The 14,624-nt window shown below is 38.0% G+C and overlaps 1 long non-coding RNA gene across 1 annotated transcript; it reads right to left on the bottom strand.

The window, feature by feature from the left end:
- Positions 1–621: 621 nt before the first annotated feature.
- On the bottom strand, positions 622–14,411 carry LOC125256814. Its single transcript, XR_007182190.1, has 3 exons — positions 14,098–14,411; positions 5,771–5,807; positions 622–5,619 (listed from the first exon to the last, which is right to left on the bottom strand). It is a non-coding gene; the product is annotated as an uncharacterized LOC125256814 (long non-coding RNA).
- Positions 14,412–14,624: the final 213 nt, after the last annotated feature.

Here is a 14,624-nt window from a genome sequence, read left to right as displayed (position 1 = left end):
TCAGCATCTCCAGACAGGTAAATGGAATTAGGAAAGCAGACTTCGGTCACGACGCAAATTGTACAGGTGAAACATGACATAATGGGGTCACAAACATACCAGTGTGTAATCTAATAGTGTATATGAAATAGTCGTTACCTAGAAGTTTCATACTGAAAAATGTGTGAATACATTTATGTATGTGTATGTATGTATGTATGTGTAAATATAAATAACTAATGTAGAATTTACTGTTCAATCTGCCAACTTTAATATATGTAGAGACTAGAAAAATGTATTTTTGGTTGTAAATATTTATCTATACTGCCCAGCAAAACAACAACAACAAAAGTCACTGTTTGGATTTAAATAGGAAAATGCTTAATGTCTATGACTGGATCATTATTGCAGTGATTATTATGTTTCTACTGTAGCATATTATATGTTTGGTAACAGGTGATGGAGTGTGTAGCTTTTCATTGCTTAAACAACCATGTAGGAAGACACATCATGGCCATATTCCAAAATGACAATGTCATCAGGCTCAAATTGTGAAAGAATGGTAGGGAGGGAGCAAGAATCATTTTCACACATGAATTGGCACCTTTGAGTCCAGACCTTAAATTCATTGAAAGTCTTTGGGATGTGCTGGAGAAGACTTTACAGAGTGCTCACCTCTTGCATTGTCAATACAAGATCTTGACCAAAAATTGATGCACCTCTTAATGTAAATAATGAACTTTTTTTTTCTTTGGGCCAGGCAGTGTATTTTGATCTAATTTATCAATTTTGATGACTGTTATCCTAATAGTTTTGACTGTATTGAACTTATTTCAGTGAAATATGTCTAATCAGGGAATAAAAGCAGTCAAAATTAATGATTGAATTGATGTCATTTATTTATGTTTTGGACATACAACATTTCTCTTTTGAGTGACTGCTGAATTTCATGGACTTCCCTTCCTTCCTTTTCAACATTCTGTGAACGTGACCAGTTCGAGTCGATATTCACATTAAATAGTGACATGATCCTTTTTTCACAGTAAATTTGTGAGACATTTACACAAATTCCATTTTTATGGTTTCGCTTTGGTTAAAAGTGTCTGCAAAATGAAAGAATATCAATTTATACAGCAGTCAATAGCTTTGTTACCTATAAAACATTTTCTGTGCCTTCCAGGAAATACAGGCAGGATCTAAGAATCAAAACAGAGCAGTTTATGCAATACAAGAAAAGTGAAAGTGTATCTAGAACATCGCTCATATCTTCATAATGGTGCACGCTCCCGAAGGTAAAGTTCTCTATTGAAGTGCCATAGTTAACTTTGCATGTGTAAAATTAAGTCTCCTCCCGGCCCATCCCCACAGACCTCAGACCCGGTCCAAGGAATGGAAGCCTTTGAAGGATCACTCAAATTATGTTTGGAATGAGGCCATATTACCATAAAACTGCACAATTAATTAGATGCCCATGGAAAATATGTAGGGGGCATGTGTGGCTGTGACAGGGGATTGCAATCATGACTTTCCATTCCCTATGAATAAATACCACACTTTATATGGGACAAGCAAACTCTTATTTATGACAGGCCATATAAAAAAAGAATGTCTTTAGATGGAATAAGACCATGTCAGAATATAAATCAAAGAATTCTGTTTCTCATTACTGATTTTTGCAACTGGTATTTTTGCCACATAAAATCAACAAAAGTAAAGTTAAATAAGTAAAACTTTCCTCTATTTCTTCACCTACTTCAGTGTCTGCATGTAGGCAAGAAGTTTTTCTTCTGAAGTTTCTCTACTATTCAGAGAAACACAGAGATACATATTAAAATCAATAGAGTGGAAAAGCATGACTATGAAACTCAAAACAACAGACATGGCAAACTCGTACTATAGCTAGACACACAGTGCCAGGAGATCGGGCTGAGTAGCTGCAAGGCCACGCCGAACGCTGTGAGTGCATTTTAGAAATCAGGCATGATGAAAGAACACTGTGCTTGGTACGTTTTCTTCAAACCCAACTTGGGTCTTCAGCCAGCAAGGTCAGTAGGCGGAGAGTAGGTGGTCTTTTGTGGCTGTTTGAATGCATTTGAACACATGAACATCTACACCAGTGGTTGGCGAAACCAAAACTGGCCCGCCAGCAATAATATCTGGCCCGCGCCAGCAGCCATGTTATTTTGATAGCGGCTGGTTCTGAAATAGATCTTCGTCTTGTGGTGCCGTCTAATATTATCTACCATGTCTATACCAGACATTACTTTTTTCGCATAGTGTTGCGCCGCAATAGCTAAAAGCTGTCTACACTGAACACGACAAACCGACCGTTGCAAAGCACTTGGACTATGTCAAAAACAGAATGGGGAATCCGTTCACTGTCGGGAATGTGTTGTGTCGCATGACTCGCGTCGCAGCGCATCCAGTGTATAGTCAATATCACTGATTATAATGGGTTCTATTATCTTTTGACACGTCGCATCGCGCCGCTCACGTCCGGTGTAGACACGGAGTTATATTCTTTGAAAACAGCGACAACTTCGTTGCAGATAAGACACATCGGCTTTGCATTCACAAAACTAGGTAAGAACGCATAGTTGTCTTTCATTAAAATTATACACATTTATTATTCACAATATGGAAAGAGGAAATAAACCATAGTTCGTTAAGAGCATGACTTAAACATGCCATTAATGGGCTTATTCAAGTCCTCTTTAGTTATGTTTATCCATTACGCATCTGCCACATATGTGTGTTTAAGCAAGGCGGTCTGTTTTGCAAGTTGGTAAATGAAGATACTTGCCAGGTCACTACTCCGCTTTATTAATTTTTCCAGTGTAAAACCCGGACACCGCCACACAACTGTGGGTTTTTGTTAATGACTGTCCTACTACAGGATTTAACACAGAGTAACAGCTCACTACCAGTTACAAAAGACACTGGAACAGTCTGTCACAGGCAATTCTAGTTGCATTAATTAATTAAAATGATCATTTGACTATGTTCTGGCCCACCATCTAGTGGTGAAAATATTCTTTTTTTGGCCCGATGCCAAACTTAATTGCCGACCCCTGATCTACAATATGAAAGTAATCTTGAAGAATGCGTTTTCGACTGCCTCTGGAAGTGGTCGAAAGTGGATAAGCTCAAAATGTTTAGACACTGTTTACACCTGTATTTAGTGTTGTCCACTTGTGATCGGATTGACGAAAACGCATCCTAACACCAGATGTAAACAGGGCCATAGAGTACAAAGAAAATCAATGTACCTTTTTTTCTTTAATCCAAGGCTGCAACAGAAATATTTATTTTGTCTGACACAGTTTGCTCTATATTAAAGAATTGCCAGTCTGCTCAGGTGTGCAGACAGTTGTAAATGTGGCCTCTGAGAACTATAAACCAACCCTGACCTCTTAGATCGATTGAGCTTGATTGTTTGTCCATCATACAAATCAGGAATGTTTGCACTTTTATTTTATTTAGTCGTTCGTATCTTTCTTTCTTTTTTGTAACAGTAAACTAAAGGCAGGACACTTCTTGGTTTGTTCTTTGTTCCATGGCTCTGTTCTCACAAGGCAATGATACGTCATGAAATATTACCTGCAGCCTACAATAAGCAGTTCTACCAGAAAGACTCGGGGAGGTAAGATAACGTGACAATCAGCAAGCAAAATGTTGTAAGAAAGTTCTTTGGCGTAGGCCCCGTCCGTAGCTCAGATCCTAAAGGGTTGCGGACTCTGCATTTCCTGCCTGAAGATGAAGGCAGGGGCGTAGCCAACCCCCTGGGAGGTATGGACGGGGACCATCCTGGTGGTGGTTGGGAGGATGGAGGTGAAGGTTTGCGTCAGCATCTGCGGACTCAAACATGTGTCAAGCAATTTTTTATACTCCAAGTGCAAGATAATGATTGGTTAGCTCTAAACTAATTGGTGACGTAACATTGAGTCTTCCTGGCAGAACTTACGCTAGAGCTTTCATTTCTTGCCTCCCATATGTTTTGGCTCTGGAATTGAGGTGCTACGCTTTGTGGGTGGATTTAGCACCAGACGCTGCTAATGCAACTGAATAGCTTGACTATTAAAATGGTTAACTGTCTAAAAATTTCATAGGAAAGTCATGTGTTACAGCTTGATGTTACAGCTTTTATTATGAATAAAAATAAGGTTAGTGACCACAATAACATACAAGTATTTATTGTTCTTTTTACCTGAGAAGTGAGATTGTCATTCTAAATATGCCAATTGATCTAATGATCTAGATTAAGTAATCTGACTTGAAATAAATTAACTTGCAGAAGTTAGAAATTAATAAATACATAATTCATTCCTCATTCCAAGAATTACCAAGCCACAAAATTATCTTTACAGTGTGAACTCTTTAAGTGTCTTTATTTATTTGATGAGAAATATTCATAGGAAATGAACCACTAACTCAGCAGACCCTTGTTCATGCATTGCTAAAGGGCAAGTCAACCAGCACTGCCCAGCATGAGACGATGAATGAGCTGGTTTGGGTCGGTATGGGAGGGCCAGCTACTGGGAGGAAGCAGGCTGAAAGCTCCCCAGATGCAATTAAAGCCCTGCGCATCAATAAGTAATGAATGTCAAGTGCAGCATGTTGTTTGGCTCGGCAGGGTGCTAGTGGCCCGTGGAGGCGGATGTCCAGTGCAGGATGGGCCGGGGGGTGGTGGATAACATAGAAACAACAGGTGTTGGCGGATGTTGCCCTTTTATTCTGTTGCAAGAGCAGCTTTAATGGTTATCTCACAATTGTTAACGATAAGCATCTGGACAGAGCTAGCTGGTCCTGGAACAGAGCAAAAGGGCAACGTTTTCCCAGAGGAGGGAAACAGAGGCTTTGGAAATACTTGAAATGTCACCTCCCTTTGAGCCGATCTCGGAATGTGGTGGACATTCAAAACGCTCGGGCAGCTGTCGAGACTAAAGCTGTGGGCAGAGTCAAAGGAAGCCAAGTTTACGCCAAGTCGGGATTGCGGTTAGATATCAGGGATGAATGTGTTATCGCGGAGAAGAGCAGGTGACGGAAGCAGACACATCTGATCCTGAGCCGTGATAATGTTGATTCACAGAAGTTTGCCTCCTTAATACGTGTGTTACATAACTCTTCAGTTACAGACTATAAACAAGAGATATATTACCCAGCAAAAAGTGAGAGCTTCTAAAAATACTTTTGACATTTTCATGTGAATAAGAACCCATAACTAACACAACTGCCACACAAGATGTACTGAGTCTAATGCATCGAGCTTCAGAAATACAATCTCTTCTATCTTCTGGCAATCTATTAAAGTTCTCTGTGTACTCACTGTGGATACAAAACAGCAATAACCTAATGACCTTAAGCTGGCGTTCCAATATCACATCAAGTGGGATATACCTAAAAGAATTTCTTATTCTTGAACGCTCTCAGAAGAGCTTAGTCTCAAGGTCAGCAGTGCATTGTGCAAATGAGCTCAGACAGAAGCAGATGCAATGAGAAAACAATTCCTGATAAAATGCTTCAGAACAGATGTTCTTGCACTGACTTTTAGTAGAATTGTCAGTGAGTTGCCTTCTTAAAGGAATAGTGCACCCAAAAATGACAACTGTGTCATAATGCCGTTCCAAATCAGTATGACTTCTGTGGAGCACAAAATGAGAAATGTACTATTCGTTTATTTTCCATGCAGTTAGTACTGAGGCTTAAGTATATAAAAGTATATAAAAAAATACATAAAACTACCTAAGGGTTAGTTCGCCCAAAAATGAAATTTTTGTCATTAAGTACTCACCTTCATCTTGTCCCAAACGCTTAAGACCTTCGTTCATCTGCGGAACACAAATTAAGATATTTTTGATGAAATCCAAGGGTTTCTGAAGCACACATAAGCAGCAACGTCATTGCATTTAATACCTTTCTGAGGTCCAGAAAGGTATTAAAGACATCGTTAAAATAGTCAATGTGGCTACAGAGGTTCAACCTAAATGTTATGAGGCAACGAGAATACTTTTTGTGTGTGACTTTTTTTAAACAATTTGAACTGTTGTCACACACAGTTGACGTAGTGAATGCAGTTCAGCACTTCCGTGTTCTACGCCAGAACCACAGACTGTAAGAAAATATGGACGACGCACCTCCATTCTCTTCCATTGTAGAAAACTGAAGCCACCAATGTCCCAATATGGCACTGACATCTTGTGTTGATTTGGGACCTGAGTTTGCGCAGTAGTGAACTCGGGACCCGATTCTGTGCAGTAGGGAGCATGAAGTGGAGAATAGCTCCCGCACACTCCCGCAGAATAGTTCAGTACAGTTTACTGAAGATCAACTCATTGTATCGGTGTGAAATAAATGGAAATGTAGAAGTTAAATTTAAAGCTCCAATCTCCTCCTGAAAATCCCCAAAAAAGTCAGTTGGTGCCTCAGTGACTACTTCGCTCAGAGAAGCTGTCAATTACAGCTGTCAATCATGATGTCACACCCCCGTTTTTATAGCATCAACTTATTTTAAAAACGAACACTTGAACTTACATCAACAAGATAAAAGCGACATAAAATGACAGAAACCATCTTTGGAAAAAAATTATATGAAGTGTAATTTAATTGTTTAATTTGTCTTGCGTCCATAAGATTACATGGAGAGGGTGGGGTTTATCACCTATACTGGGACCAACCACCCGGGGGCGATAGAGACGCTTTGGCTTCACTTTTCAGGACTTGTGCGGCACACTTGGTCAGAACGCAGCCGTTTTTTAAAATGCAGATCTCGGCCCCCATTGACTACTATAGTATTTTTTCCTACTAAGGTAGTCAATGGGGAGCCAGATCTGCTTGGTTACAAACATTATTCCAAATAACTTTGTGTACAGCAGAACAAAGAAATTTATACAGGTTTGGAACAACTTGAGGGTGAATAAATAATGACAGAATTTTCACATTTAACACATGTGACCAGATCAGTAAGTCAGAGAGTTTAACTTGAAAACCAAATTTGTAAACAAATTATTCAGACCAATTTTGTGAACAGGATCAACTGATTTGTTCAAAAATCACACAGCTTCAAATGACTGGTTTAGACTATTTTGTGATACTTTAAAGGTGCCCTTGAGTGAAAAATTTAATTTATCTTGGCATAGTTAAATAACAAGAGTTCAGTACATGGAAATGACATACAGTGAGTCTCAAACTCCATTGTTTCCTCCTTCTTATATAAATCTCATTTGTTTAAAAGACCTCCGAAGAACAGGCGAATCTCAACATAACACAGACTGTTATGTAACAGTCGGGGTGTACGCCCCCAATATTTGCATATGCCAGCCCATGTTCCCAACATTATCATTATGAAAGGCATTAGACAAGGGCAGAACGTCTGGATGTGCAGAGCTGAATCAACAAACTAGGTAAGCAAGCAAGAACAACAGCGAAAAATGGCAGATGGAGCAATAATAACTGACATGATTCATGATATCATGATATTTTTAGTGATATTGTAAATTGTCTTTCTAAATGTTTCGTTAGCATGTTGCTAATGTACTGTTAAATGTGGTTAAAATTACCATCGTTTCTCACTGTATTCACGGAGACAAGACTGTCGCTATTTTCATTTTTAAACACTTGCAGTCTGTATAATTCATAAACACAACTTCATTCTTTATAAATCTCTCCAACAGTGTGTAATGTTAGATTTAGCCACGCAGCATAGCCTCAAACTCATTCAGAATCAATGTAAACAACATAACAGTATACAATACTCACATAATCCGACGCATGCATGTCGCATGCATGACGAACACTGTAAAGTCCCAATTTGAGGGTTATATTAGCTGTGTAAACTTTGTTAAGGCACTTTTTAAGGCAAGCGTGAGCTCTGTGGGCGGAGAGCACGGGATTTAAAGGGGCCACAGCATAAATCGGCGCGTTTATAATGAAAATAGGCAGTTAAAAAAAAAAAAAAATAAAAAATCTATGGGGTATTTTGAGCTGAAACTTCACAGACACATTCAGGGGACACCTTAGACTTATATTACATCTTTAAAAACATAATCTAGGGCACCTTTAATGGTGCTTTTTGAAGCTTGAAAGTTTCAGTCGCCATTAGAATTTTAGCAACCAGTAGTATTTTTATTAGCTTCTCATTCCACATCATACAAAAAGTTTAGAACGACATGAGTGTGAGTAAATGACAGAATTTTCATTTTTGGCTGAACTATCCCTTCAACACTAGTTTCTAAATTGGCTTTGTCTGAAGCTAATGCATGCATTTTGTTGATTGTAAGTCTTTTTAAGCTCAAGCAGATCTGCGGCAATGCAAAGCGAAGTTTTGTTCTGGGGTCGTACTGAGAGCAAATTAAAAGTATGGATTGTGAGGGTACCACATCGATTGCCTTACGGTTGGAACGTACTGTCTCACTCTCTTTATCTGTGTCACCTCTCAGCAGGGGGAATGGGTGCAAATCACTCGCCTCCCTCCACCACAGGAACACCGTGAGGCGAGAATGACACAATCCGCCTCGAGATAAAAAGTAAAAGAAAAAAATAGATAAAACAAACAGGGCAAGCTAGAGGTGACATCCATTTAGTTTCTCATTCCCTCATCACGTTGTTTGCCACCTGCCCCGTCGCCCGTCCCCTGAGCGTCCTCATCCCTCCGTCTGGCTGTTTGCTAGTCAACGGCATGAGCGTCGTATTGCTCGAGCCGCGTCTCAGCATCCTTCACACCCGTGCTATTACAGGAGGCGTTTATATGAGCGTGACAGCCAAATGATGACAGGGCTATCAAAGTGAGCTCTGTGTTTTTCTCAGCTTCAGCAGATGTCAAGTTCTTCGGTGCCACTGTATTTTGCTTCGTAAAGAGGGCTCTTAAGGCCACATTTATTTCATGCTACAGTCAGTATTTTAAAATAACAGCACTGTGTGAAAACAAGCAAGTTTGACTGTTTAAGCCTCAACCTTTTCGAGAATGTTAACAAGCACTGGAGTAATTTGGATGGTGTTATGGGTGGCACTGGCCCTCTAGTGGACAGAATCGGAATTGTTTTATCATTATGCCTGTGAAATGTAATAAATATTATTTAGAAACAAATATAATATAAATAAAATACTATATTTATTAAACAGATATTCTATTATTTATATTATAATAATATTTATGATATTATTATTATTATTATATTGTAAAATTGTATTCATTTTAATGCATTATAATATTTAGAAATATTATTTTGTGGTTAGAACGATGTACTTACAACTAAACTAATATCTAATAATTACTGTATCTTAAAAATATTTTTTCACAACAAAGAAAGCTCTTATGGATCTTTTTAAGGATAAAATGCATAATATCCTTTAATTTTCAGTTATTATTTTAATATTACATATAATTTTATCATTAGCTTGTATCATTTCTTTTTAGCTTTCCTTTATTTTTTTTTAAGTTTTAGTAATTTTAGTACTTCAATTTAACTCAACTATTTTATTTTAGTTAGTAGTCAAGACAACACTTCTAAGTTTTTATCTAATATTTATATTTTATTTTATTGCAGCTTTATTTCAATAAAAAAAAAAAAAATTAAAAAAAATTTACATTTATGATCGCACGACTGAGCATCATTTTTAATAAACACCTAGAATTTTTCTTCTACATCCCTGTGACAAGTCATTCCCGGTGAAATTAATGGATTTGTCTGCTGGAAGATGTCTGAAGGGCGTTGTGCATCTGAAATGAATATATAAAGCATCATATTCTTAGTGTCAAGACGTCCTACCATCACAACCACATATTTAATGCTGCACTGTCATACATGACTCCAGCACTTTCTCTACCTATAGAGCCCAATTAGTCTGCCATTAGCCTTGCCAGCAGAAAGTGATAGATTCAGAGCAGCTCATTTTCCATCAAGGCCAAAGGGCATAAAGGTTCTCCTCCCCTCTATTAAATGTCATCCACAGAGGATAAATAGTATATTATACTTCATTCTGATTGCAGTAATTTCAGCAGTTTTATTTCATATAGTTAAAGATAAAAGGTCATGAAATACAGACTTGTTCCTGTTAATAGCCATGCGGCTAAAAGCTGAAGCGACAGAGCGTGAAATGGGGAAACAGACACCTTTGGATTCAGAGGATTTTCGAGACGGTCGTTTAAGGTATGGAAAGCCTTAGAGTTAACAAGTGATGGCCGCCTTAATGCGGTGCAACAGAGGAGACAGCAGTGAGAGTGACGGGAGCATGTGACAGCAGCCGAGCAGACAGGTGTCGCCACGAGTGCACATTTCCCATGAATCACTGCAGTAAACCCACACTGGTCCGGGGCTTAACCTCGTCAGCACTGTGTGTCCCGGAGGTAGTAACTGAGGTAGTGGCTCTAGCAGCGATTTCTGTTTTGCTGAGAAGGACATTATATGTGACATAAGGTTAAACAACTGTGACATGTTTAACAAGTTTTCAAGTCAATACTGGGATGTGCCTGAAAAGATAAGTTTATTGCTAAAGCAGCAACTATCCAGAAAGCTCCTACAGCCACCCAGAACATCCTAGCAACACCCTAGCAACCACCCAGAACACTCTAGTAACCACACAGAACACCTTAGCAACCACATAGCAACATCTTAGCAACTGCCCAGTGCATCCTAGCATGCACCCATGGCCAAAACACCCTAGCAACTGCATAGCAACCACAGAGAACACCTCAGCAACACACAACCCCTTCCATTGCGGAAGTAAGTTTTGCTGCAGAAATCATCACAGTTATTTAGGGCTACACAATACATATACAAATAAAATTGATATAGAGTGCAACAGTGTCCGCCCCTTTTTCAGTATTTATTTCCATTAATCTTTTACATAGGGATTTTAAAAAGAGTTATAAACCACGAACCAAGACAATCAGCTATGAGGTGAATCATAACAATACAAACTTTGATTTGAAGCAAAAAAGTATTTGAAAATCGCACAAAAAAACAAAGGTACAAGACTTTGTACTTAACGGATTTAGTGAGGGAAACAACTACAATCCCACAAAGCATTGCGAAATTCAAACTGGAGGAACAAAACTACTCATTAACAAATGTTGATTAAAGGATTAGTTCACTTTGAAATGAAAGCTACTCCAAGATTTACTCACCCTCAAGCCATCCTATGTGTATATGACCTTCTTTCTGATGAACACAATCAGAGTTATATTAATAAATAGAAGTTAGATTTACATTATTGATTACAGCAGCACTGTGATTCTACAGCGGAAGATCAACTTTTACAAAACATTTTTTTTTTTAAAGTTGTCCTTATCACAAAAAAAAAAGTATATATATTTTAGGCACATGCAGACATCAAGGATCAGCGTATGAATCTCAACAACGGTGACAAGCAACATATTCTGATAAACAGATCAACTCTGAATATTAGAAAAGAAGTCTAAAAAGTCACAGAAAAACAGCAAAATTTAAATAGTGAGAATAAAGAAAATTACAAAGACAATTCAGCTCATAATTTATTCATGCAGCAATGCATGATGGGAGGCATGGATGAATTTTGATTGGTGGCAAGTTAACTTGCTTAGTACATTGAACTTAAATATACTAGGTGTAATAACTACAAGGAAATTAATATTACAAAACATTTTAAGTTAAATGAACTTGAATTATTAAGTTAACATTACTTAATTTTTTTAGGGCAACCAGTTTCCTCAAATTTTTAAAGTAAATTCAACTTATCCGGGCTAACAGTGTACCACCTATGCCTTGTGTATTCAACTTACGAAAAAAGCGCAACTGCCGTCACGTGTGGAGTATGTTTATGATGGATGGAGGCACTTTCTTCAGCTTACACTCGTTTTTATCGCTCACTGCCATTATAAAGCTTGGACGCATCAGGATATTTATTAATATAACTCTGATTGTGTTCAAAGTGTACTAATTCTTTAAATATATAAAAACAATATATTAAGTATATTGCAAAAATACACAAACATTTAAAATAACCTGAAATAATGATGGCTGCAAATACCATGGATTAACAACCTCATAGCTCACAGTAGGTTTAAAGGTGCCCTCGAATGAAAAATTGAATTTATCTTGGCATAACAAGAGTTCAGTACATGGAAATGACATACAGTGAGTCTCAAACTCCATTGTTTCCTCCTTCTTATATAAATCTCATTTGTTTAAAAGACCTCCGAAGAACAGGTGAATCTCAACATAACACAGACTGTTACGTAACAGTCGGGGTGTAAGCCCCCAATATTTGCATATGCCAGCCCATGTTCCCAACATTATAAAAGGCATTAGACAAGGGCAGCCAGTATTAACGTCTGGATGTGCACAACCAAATCATCAGACTAGGTAAGCAAGCAAGAACAATAGCGAAAAATGGCAGATGGAGCAATAATAACTGACATGATCCATGATAACATGATATTTTTAGTGATATTTGTAAACTGTCTTTCTAAATGTTTCATTAGCATGCTGCTAATGTACTGTTAAATGTGGTTAAAGTTACCATCGGTTATTACTGTATTCACGGAGACAAGAGAGCCGTCGCTATTTTCATTTTTAAACACTTGCAGTCTGTATAATTCATAAACACAACTTCATTCTTTATAAATCTCTCCAACAGAGTAGCATTACCCGTTAGCCACGGAGCACTATCAAACTCATTCAAAATCAGAAGTAAACAATATAACAGTATACAATACTCACATAATCCGACGCATGCATGCCGCATGCATGACGAACACTTTGTAAAGATCCATTTTGAGGGTTATATTAGCTGTGTAAACTTTAAGGCACAGTTTAAGGCAAGCGTGAGCTCTGTGGGCGGAGAGCACGGGATTTAAAGGGGCCGCAGCATAAAATCGGCGCGTTTATAATGATGCCCCAAAATAGGCAGTTAAAAAAATTAATAAAAAAAATCTATGGGGTATTTTGAGCTGAAACTTCACAGACACATTCAGGGGACACCTTAGACTTATATTACATCTTTTAAAAACATAATCTAGGGCACCTTTAAAGGTTTATAAGTAATTTCCTATGAAGAAAATGAATGGAGTTTTTACTTCCGGAACCCGACTGTTGCACTCTATTGCAACATGGCTTACTGCGATACTCAAATCACGAAGGCTGTGATTTAATTAAATAAATATACATGCACTGCCGGTTATTGCAATACATTTCATTTTTTCTCTGCTCTTAGCTGGTCTCTCAACCTAGCCAAGCTGGTGTTCAACTGGTTTAGCTGACCGGCAAGCGTAGTCTTCCAACCTTATTAGCTGAAGAGTGCTTACATTTCTTGTAAAACCAGCCAACAGACCAGGATATCCGCAAACCAACTTAGGCTGGATTAAGTAGTTTTTTCAGTAAAGAGTTTGGTGGTGGGCTCTTTTCATTTGGGCCAGTATGCAACCACCTAGCAACCACATAGCAACACACTAAAAACCACTCTGAACACTTTTGGCAGCCACCCACAACACTCCAGCATCGTGGTCGTGAGTTCTGCTCAGGCAAACAACACTTACATTTTCATCAGGAAATGTAAAAGTTTAGTTCTAAATAATTATAGTAATTGAGCTGAGCTTGTAACGTCAAAACATTGAATCATGCCACGTTTAACAGATAATAATACACTAAATGCTACAACTGCTGACAATGACGGCTACTGCACCTCACCTTCCTCAGCTCTGTCATACTATAGCAGCACACACACACAAAGATAGCACAACCTGACCTACACACATGTACCCACACACACATCCACTCCCATGGCGTCTCCGCTTCACTTGGCTAATCAAATTTGTCTCTGTTGCAGTCCTTTTAGTTCTGGGATTTGAGGTTTTTTGCCCATGAGCGGTGTGAGTGCCCCATGACATGTCATTATTCACTTTTAGTTCTATTTACATTTAGCTGCTCTCACTCCACCATCCCAAACTCTCTCTCTCCTTCTGTCTCTCCATTTCTTTCTCCCTTGCTGTCTCTCTGAATTAGATGTTAGCAAACAGGCATGTAATTAGCACCGGCAAACTGTGTCCTGCTTCCCGAAGAGTAAGATTACATAGCAGATAGATGCTAACCAGCTACATGTTGAAACCGTTTAGATCTGTATATGCTCCATTAGAAATGCACTCACCCACTGTTTTTTATCTGTCCACCTGTGTTGTGTCATTTCACATTGGGCTGTCCTGGATATCTTGACACCACATCCTCTGCTGTCAGCTGTGCAGGAACATGGGAACACTTAAATAAACTGCTTGAGAAGACACGTCTAGCTGCTCTAGAACTGAGGTGATGGTAAATGTAGTACTGTGATGAACGTGAATTGCTATTTAATCAAACTAAATAAAAATGATAAAATGTACATCATCTAAATCAGGGGATTTTTAAACTTTTTTTTAAGCCACGGACCCCAAATTATCATAATTCTTTTGCCAGGGACCTCTTTTCTGAAATATGAAGGCAGCTAGCTATATACAGTAAATATATACAGCTATGGAAAAAATTAAGAGACCATTCCAAGTTCAGAAATCAATGTTAAGTGGTCTCTTAATTTTTTCCATAGCTGTATATATATATATATATATATATATATATATATATATATATATATATATATATATATATATATATATATATATATATATATATATATATATATAC

This window comes from Megalobrama amblycephala, linkage group LG21 (genome assembly GCF_018812025.1).
Source record: "Megalobrama amblycephala isolate DHTTF-2021 linkage group LG21, ASM1881202v1, whole genome shotgun sequence".
Lineage (NCBI taxonomy): Eukaryota > Metazoa > Chordata > Actinopteri > Cypriniformes > Xenocyprididae > Megalobrama > Megalobrama amblycephala.
This window is presented reverse-complemented; position numbering and strand designations above follow the sequence as displayed.